The sequence below is a fragment of the Microchirus variegatus genome (genome assembly GCF_963457635.1).
Source record: "Microchirus variegatus genome assembly, chromosome: 4".
Taxonomy (NCBI): domain Eukaryota; kingdom Metazoa; phylum Chordata; class Actinopteri; order Pleuronectiformes; family Soleidae; genus Microchirus; species Microchirus variegatus.
Window position 1 is genome coordinate 1,326,466 of NC_139805.1, and position 8,632 is coordinate 1,335,097.

Genomic DNA, 8,632 nt, shown 5'->3' on the forward strand with positions numbered 1-8,632 from the left:
TCTTCACATGCTGTGATGCCTCAACAGCATCACAGTCAGGAACAAATATCCCCTCCCCATCCCTGATTAATTCTGCTTTCGAGCCTCTCCAGAGGGCCACAGTTTTTTCTCAGTTGGATCTCCGTAACGCCTACCACCTTGTTCGCGTGCGGGAGGGGGGTGAATGGAAAACTGCGTTCAACACTCCCATGGGCCACTTTGAATACCTGGTCATGCCTTTTGGACTCGATTGAGTCCAAACCTGCCATGCTTGCCCTCCACCAGCTCACCTGCCTCACCACCCAGCTCCCTCTGCCTGTCCAGCTGCCAGTCATAGCCATCTTCTACCCGTCTTCATTCACTGCCAGTTTTCTCCCACACCATGCAATCCTGATCAGTTATTCGAATAAATCCTTTCAACTTCCTTCATCTCGTCGTCTATGTTCTGCTCTTGGGTCCACCTTAACTCTTCAGCGTAACAAGAGCTTCAACACCACAGCTCACATATTACAACTATAACTATCACTATATAATACATTACTGCTTATGTTCATATAATCCTCATCACTCGATGTGAGGGTCTAAGGACAGAGAGTAGGCTAATTGTGTTTGTGATGTCAGGCTATACAGTATAGTGGAATAAACAAAAAAACTGTACATCATGCTCCAGAAGATAATTATTAGTTCTATATGCCATATATACTGACGTCACCTCCATGAATGCACAGCGGAGCAGTATATGTATGAACTTTCCTGTGAACTGATTTATTCACACAGAGTTCATGACAGTGACATTCACTGCACTTCTATACCACACCATAGGAGACGTACTAAAATCTTGCCTTCAATGTGAAACTTTCCCCTAATGCTGACCAAGAGTATTTAATACTGCACAGAGTTATGTGACAGCAGAGTGAAAATCAACAAACCACTCCAGATTAATTCACTCTCTCAGAAGGAGGAGATAATGGATAATCTTGAGATATGTGTTGTGGAAAAATGCCTTTACTAAAATCTTTGGAGAGTTTGCAGATTTTTCAGTGACAGGCGTTTCAAAGAAAAACAGCGCTGAAGCCACTAAAAATGTTTAAGTGACATTCGTGATCATGCAGTGATGAGTTCATACTTATTTCTAAACTCATACAACTTTGTTGGACTTGCATTTCCTGTATCCACCCACACATTATTACTGACAGTATAAACAGCACATTGTCGTAATGGAAGGCAAATGTTTGTTGCCTTTTATTTCAGTAAAATAATTTATGTGTATGAGCATTTTTTTCCCCTTGAAGATTCCCACTGACGTACTACTCAGTGTATGAATATCGAATTGATTCACAGAGAGAAATTGCAGACAGACAAGCCTCATTAAACTTCAGCCTAACTCTCTCTCTCTCTCACACACACACACACACACACACATACACTCCACAGTAGAGTGCTCTCAGATTCTTCTTGGAACTGATATTTTGTGTTTACCTGTTCGACTTGAGTGAGTGAAATATTGATGCGCACACATTCACCATTGCCTGAAGGCCGTGGAAAGCAAATTATCTATCAGTAAAAGACCAAAGTAAACATTTACGAAACACTTTGAGAAAAGCAGAGGTTGTCAAATGAAATTTGAGCAATTTCATTCATGATCTGAGTTTTTAATTATCTTAAGATGAGAAAATATTGTGTGCATGCGCTTCCCAAGGGCACAAGACTACAGCTGATTCATCCGTCTTCACAACCTCTGCATCAGTGGTGGTTGCTGGTCTTTCAAACAGGGGAAGCCCAGTTATTCTTACATAAATTCTGCAAACAAACAACTCAAGCAAGGAAACTTGATAATTATGTAAAAATGAAATGCTATAACTGTGTATATGTACAAATGAAAATGGGCTATATTGCTGAGCAAATAACACACAATGACCAGTTTTTTGTCTACAGACTTCACTTGCATAATCCACACAGGACTGAGGCACAAAAGGCTCCGTTGTCGTGTATGTTTCTGCAACGCTGTCGAGCAAAAGACAGTTCATAACGTTCATAACGCAGACGCCCAGAGCTGAGCTGAACAGCTGAAGCTGAGCTTCAAGTGGTTTTAATGCGGAGGCTGCTATTGGAATAGGAATATCACATAATGCCAATCTGTGATAAACAGAAGTGAACAAAGTATAGTGACGCGTTCAAATTGTGTTCTTGTGCACGTTCAGTATTGAAATGTAAATACAACACACAACACATATTTGGCCACATTTCTGAGGAAGTTGAGCTTCCTTTGCCGTCTTAGAGCAATCACCACTGCTCTGTTTTTGGACTTTACACACAGAAAGTACCAGATGCAACGACAATCTTTTTGCTGCGAGGCCACAGTGTTTGCCACATGCTTCACCGTGTGTCCCAAAAAAGGGGAATAAATCAAGAGCACAAAGACAGGGGAAACAGAACAACTAAAAGCCCCAAAAAGTCCAAGGGTCAGGGCCCAATTTGTAAGTATTTGACATCCAGAGAAGTGGTTCAGAAACTTCAGCCCAAGCCAATAATTTTATCAGTTCGTTAGAAATGAGGACCAGGTTTTGGTCTCCATGAGGAAAAAACTGGCCTGAAAAGGTCAGTGACCATAAGTAAGTAACCTCCTCTGCGGATGTGACCCTAACCCTGTTCTGTGTATTTCAATTAGATAAAAAGTTGGTCCGTTGTTTACTTATGTATGACCCCTCGCTCTGTCAGACAGCCGTTTCCTCTTCTTCTGGTTACGGTTTCTCTGCTTCTTTTCCCCATCTCTGCTATGATGAACATCCAAAATAAGGCTACTGCTGCCTTAATCTCAGTGGACACAGCCCCCAATCTCTTGCAACAAGACATTTAACCATTACGATGAAGCTGTTAAATTAGGGTAAACAATCCTGCACAGTTCTGCTTTAACCCTGTGAGACCCACTGTTGTAAAATTGCGTTACCTTTAGCCATCCCAAAAAACAATCTGTTATATTTTCCCTGTTTTTTGTTTTTTTACCACATTTCCATAGTCATTGGGTCTTATTGTTAAGTCTAACAATGCCAGTGGATGGTACATTTGTTTATAAGTCCTGATTTATGGCAATGAATGCACACAACCTCTCAAGATTTCCTCCGAACAAAATCAATAGGGGATGCTTTCTGGGGGAGATGCTCTCTGGGGGTCCAAATCATAGAAAAATATATAAAAAAAAAAAAAATAAAAAAATGTTAATATATTTTTTTTTAAATCAAAATTAAACCGAGCGGTTTTCCAAAATGATTTGTCGACCCCCAGGGTTGCATGTGTGTGTGTGTTTGAGTGAATGAGTCCTGGGGAGTGTTGAAGTCTGTTCTGTCGTCTACATTACAAGTTATATTAGGTGGAGACTATTTTCACAACCATGTGCTTTTGACAGTGATCCCGTGGATGAAGGTGCATCATTACTGTGCTACTTTTCTTTTTGAGCGGAACAGTTTCACGTCACAGTTCATCATTTACATTCACAACCTAATCAGTCCTTACATTTACAACATTAACAACCGGAGTCACGCTCTCACATCACAGCAGATATTGTGTGTTGCGCTGCGGTTTAAAACAAAAAAAAATGTACTTACAAATTTGTAAATTTACAAATTTACAAATTTTTCTTTTATAGAACGTCATAGATGCAGAGCACTTGAACGTGATATAAAGAGTGAGAAGTCATTTATGTGTGAAAACATCATTATGTTGGGGATAAAACAACTGTACAGTCAAACAGACACTTCATATTTACTTTATGTAAAACATGATCAAAATGAGGTTAATCTCATGAGATTATACCGAGGTTTTACCTGTTTGAACAATGTTTTTATGTTTCATATTAAACTGCTGCCAACTGCGCTTCTCCCCCGCGGGATTACACCTAAATTAAATAAATTAATAATCTATAACTCAAGCAGTTTCCTGCTGTAATATTATTGTGATTGTGCAAAGGACGACATTTAAACTTCCTCATCATCATCAGTGTTCTCTCTCTCAGACGTCGTCTCCCTCTCTTTTACTGCTGTTACACTTCCTTCTAAAAACTTGCTCAAATTCACGCATTAATATTTTCCAACTCCAGTGGGTGAATAACATCACCCTCCGCTTCCTCGTTGTCATGGTGACTCGTTGAAAGGGGGCTCCATTCATGCTGTCTTTTTATACTTGTGGTGCACGCGCTTAACTCGAGGTGAAACTACTCCGAGTTGAACAAACTAACTCAAATCAGCTGTTTTGAAACCGAAAACTCAGAGTTTCCTTTCTCAGAGTAGATCAACTCAGAGTTCAGGGTTAGACTCAGAGTTTGTTGAACCTGCTTTGTGAAACAGGCCCCAGCTATTGTTCAGTCAGCTGAGGAGGACGGCGTCACCTCAGGAGCAAGCAGCAAAAAAAAACACACAACATGTAAAAATACAGTAGGCATTGTGTCACTTTTATCAGCAATGATCTGTCTGTGGACCTAAAGGTATTGGCACAAGCATATTATCTGTGGGTTTTATTGGCAGAAATTGAATATATTGACCATATGTGTATGTTTGTATAATTTGTTTGTATAATGGTGATTAATAGCTGTTGTTTTTATAGCTTTATAATAAGCAAGAGTTGCCAATGTTTCTAAAGCCGCCAGAGAATGATGTTTGCTTTTTGATGAACAATAATAATAATAAAAATAAATAAAGAGGAATAGCATCCTCTCTGATATATGAAGGCCACTGTGGTTCTCTGATACGCTCGAGGAAGGGAGGGGTGAGTGGAGTTCTCTGTTTGTTACAATCTTCTGTTTCACCATTAATTTCTTACACACTGGAACATTAACACAGCAAAGAGAACCCCTGCAGATGTCTGTATCCATAACCTTTTGGCTGCCATTTCAATATGAGAGGCAGACAGGTGCATAGAGAGTGGCTCAGCAGAGATGGATGATGGTGGGTGTCATTTGATTTTCATTTGAACCAGAACTTCCGAATCTACTGCGCCTAATTAACCTCTGTGTCTCCTTCCACCTGGCAGACTTCTGCTGGCATGTGGGCAAAAAGAAAGGCTTCAACTTATGATTTATATTCATGTGGAAGACATTTGTCACATAAATAGATTTGTTATGAGAAAAGTTAAAAAAGGACAAAGGGTAATGGTAAGTGCAACCAAAAGCATTTAATGGTCTGTAATCTGGCTTCAAATGCTGACAAAACCAAGCACGTTTTCACAAACTTACACCAACATCTTTAATCATTTGAAATTCTTTAACCACTAAAGGGAAATCATCTTGCTGAGGCTTTAACTTGGTGTTTTAATTGATGATTCTCTTTTCCAAAATAAACCCTTATGTTGACAAATATGTCAAAAAAATTTATAAACTTAACTTTGATTTTACTTCATTAAATGAAAAAAACATCATGGTCGTATCTGCTTTATTTTACCAGCTGCATGTCAAAAAATCTGCAGTCTCTTCATAACAGCGCCTTACGATTTGTAAGAGTTCCTCTCTGGTTGGCTGCTCATTTCTTGCTGGTTTCTGCAAGTTAACTTCACTGTGATACTCAGTTGATGATTTCTGTTGATGTAAATGTACCCAAAATGTTTGGTCCAAAATTTGAAAAAAATGTTTGGTCCAAAATTTGAAAAAAATGTTTGGTCCAAAATTTGAAAAAAATGTTTGGTCCAAAATTTGAAAAAAATGTTTGGTCCAAAATTTGAAAAAAATGTTTGGTCCAAAATTTGAAAAAAATGTTTGGTCCAAAATTTGACAAAAATGTTTGGTCCAAAATTTGAAAAAATTGTTTGACAAAAAAATTGAAAAAAAAAGGTTTGACAAAAATTTGAAAAAAAATGTTTGACAAAAAATTGGAAAAAATGTTTGACAAAAAATTGGAAAAAAAAGTTTGACAAGAAATTGGAAAAAAAAGTTTGAAAAAAAATGTGAAAACATTTTGAAAAAAATGTTTGACAAAAAAATGTTGGTCCAACATTTGACAAAAACGTCCAAAATTTGAAATTTTTTTTACAAATTGAGTATAGCATGTTATAGCAACCTACCTAAGGAAGAGATATCAATGAAAACAAAGTGAGGACCGGCCAAAATGTCCTCACTCCGTAAAAATTACCTCACTTTGTTGGTTAAAAACCCTCACTGGTTCTCAGTATGCCGCAACTACAAGAACACACACACACACACACACCATTTTAGTGACAGTGAATTTGACCTCTGCGCCAGTAGTGGAGACAAAGCGGGTGCAGGATCAGTGAGCAGCACTTATTTGAGTCCGGGGAGCAATGGTGGTTTGGTATATTGCTCAGGCTGCCTTATCTCAGTGGGATCTTCTCAGTAAATCAAACAGAATATCACACATTACAAAGTCTGTTCTTTGCTCCAAAAAAGGATACAATTTCTATATTTTGGGTTGACTCTTTTGACTAAAATAAAAAAAAAATGATTGGGCTAAATAAATGTAAGGTAAAATATAATGGAATTTCAATTTCAGAACTCACGCTCAATCAAATACTGTATATTGACATCACCTGAGGAAGGCATTCTTCAACTTTCTGTCATTTAAGTGGAATTCAGCTTATATTGAGAAGCTAGTGCGAGACTAAAAGTGCTGTGTGTGTTTGTGTAGATATTCTTGGAGAGCTGAGCTCTCTTTCTCTCTCTCTGCGGTATCATTTCTCTTATTACACACTGCATAGTTGCATTAGGCAAATCCACACTAAGCAAAAACATGCAAGCACAGCTTTTACATGACTGCATTCTGCATTATTATAAGGTGGAGGTGGTGGTGATGCGAACTTAATTAATATAAGCAATCCTGAGGGAAGGTCTATTCAATAACAGCAGCCCGATTGGTTTTAACTGTCTTTGAGGGGGGGGAAAAAAAATGCAATAACATATAAAACTGTTGTGTGAATAATTCAGGAAAAGAATGCATGAATAGTGGATTAGGCTTGATTTAATTATGGCCGTGTGAAATCACAGCCTGGCATTAAAAAAACAAACACAGGCAGTCGGAATGAAGCAGTTCAGCACCCAAGTGGCAAGGCCTTGCAAAAGAGCGCAGGATTCTGGAGAGAACGGCAACTGAGGCCAGACAGAGAGACAGGTACAATACACTCCGCTCTTCTTTTCAATGTAGGGTAGAGAATTGGATGTGATTCTCTCACAGGAGGGTATCCAACCCTATTTTCATGGGAAGAGGATTGTGTTTGTTTACTTCATATCACCAACCTGTGTATTCTTGTTTGCACACTTCAGGTTATATTTACTCCACCAGTTGACAATGAAATGGCTGGCTGATGGGGGCTGTCCACACAAAAACGAGTCCACACAAATCTGCCAATATTATTTATCCACAAGGACATACCCAGAAAAAATATTTCTTTGAAAACGGGTCCCTGAGTTTGAAAATCTCCAAAACAATGATGTCATAGTCCCACCTCTGTTGTCACTTATCGTTATTATCATTTTCCTCCTCTTGTGTTTAGATTCTGTTTTGTATACTCATTTTATGTATTCATAAACTTAATTTTCTTTCTTCAGTCACCCTGGCTTTCTTTATTGTATACATTGTCATGAATAATCAAATAAAGCTATATTTAAAAAAGTGTAGCAGTGCCATGTTGCAGTGCCGTGTACAGGCCTCGCATAATGTACCGCAGCCTTTGGAGTCATTTTGGGCGTTTTTGAACTCAAGTTTTTAAGCCTTGCAATAATAAGATTTACTACACTCTACACTACATATCTGCCATGCATTACTGTGTATTTTCCTGTAAACAAGAACATAATTTAGACATTTAATATCAAGCTATTGTAGCAAATATAAACAGTGTTAAATGCAGCTTTCATTTCTCCTATGCTTATAGAGCTTTTTTTATATTTTAATAATTGCACAGTTACTGTACAGTTTTGAATGCTCATTCTTTCCTGTATTCCAGTGCAGCTTTTTGTTTTCTTCCTTTTTCTTTTTTGTTTGTTTCTTTCTTTCTTCGATTGATATATAGATAGATATATAGCTCTGTGAGTGTGTGTGTGAGAGAGAGTAAGAGAGATAGAAAGACAGTAACAGAAAAACAGTAAGTACAGTTGTGAGCAGCAGATATTGTGCGAAATATAAATCAGTGGGCTCATTTTCCCATAGACTTCCATTCAAACAGTTCTTTTTATCACCAGCTGAGTCGCCTCTTGATGGCTTTACAATTTATTCATACATCCTGATTGACTACACCGAGGCAACTGGAAGACTGTCCATTTTCCATATACAGTCAATGTGTCTTCCTGATAATATCTCATTTCAAATCTCCAACTGCTGGAGAGCTGAACGTACTGTATACGCCCTCTTGCTCCATACATTTTGAACAGTCTTTGTCTGATGCAGAATGCAGTCAGCACATTGACACTTATTGATTTGCTGTGAGCAAATTTTATAAACGTCAAATGAAACGCATTACCGTAGAAATAAGTCTGCATGGGTGTGAAACAGGGTCACAGCCTTAATATCTTCACAAGCACATGATTACCAGGCTAAAATTGATCCCATCCCATCAAACAGAGCAGCTATTTCATCCCTGATAAGACTGTAGCTCATTTGAGTGGAATCGGTCTGAATGAAAGCAGATGTAGTCAACCTGAGAGGGATATCATGAGCAATGT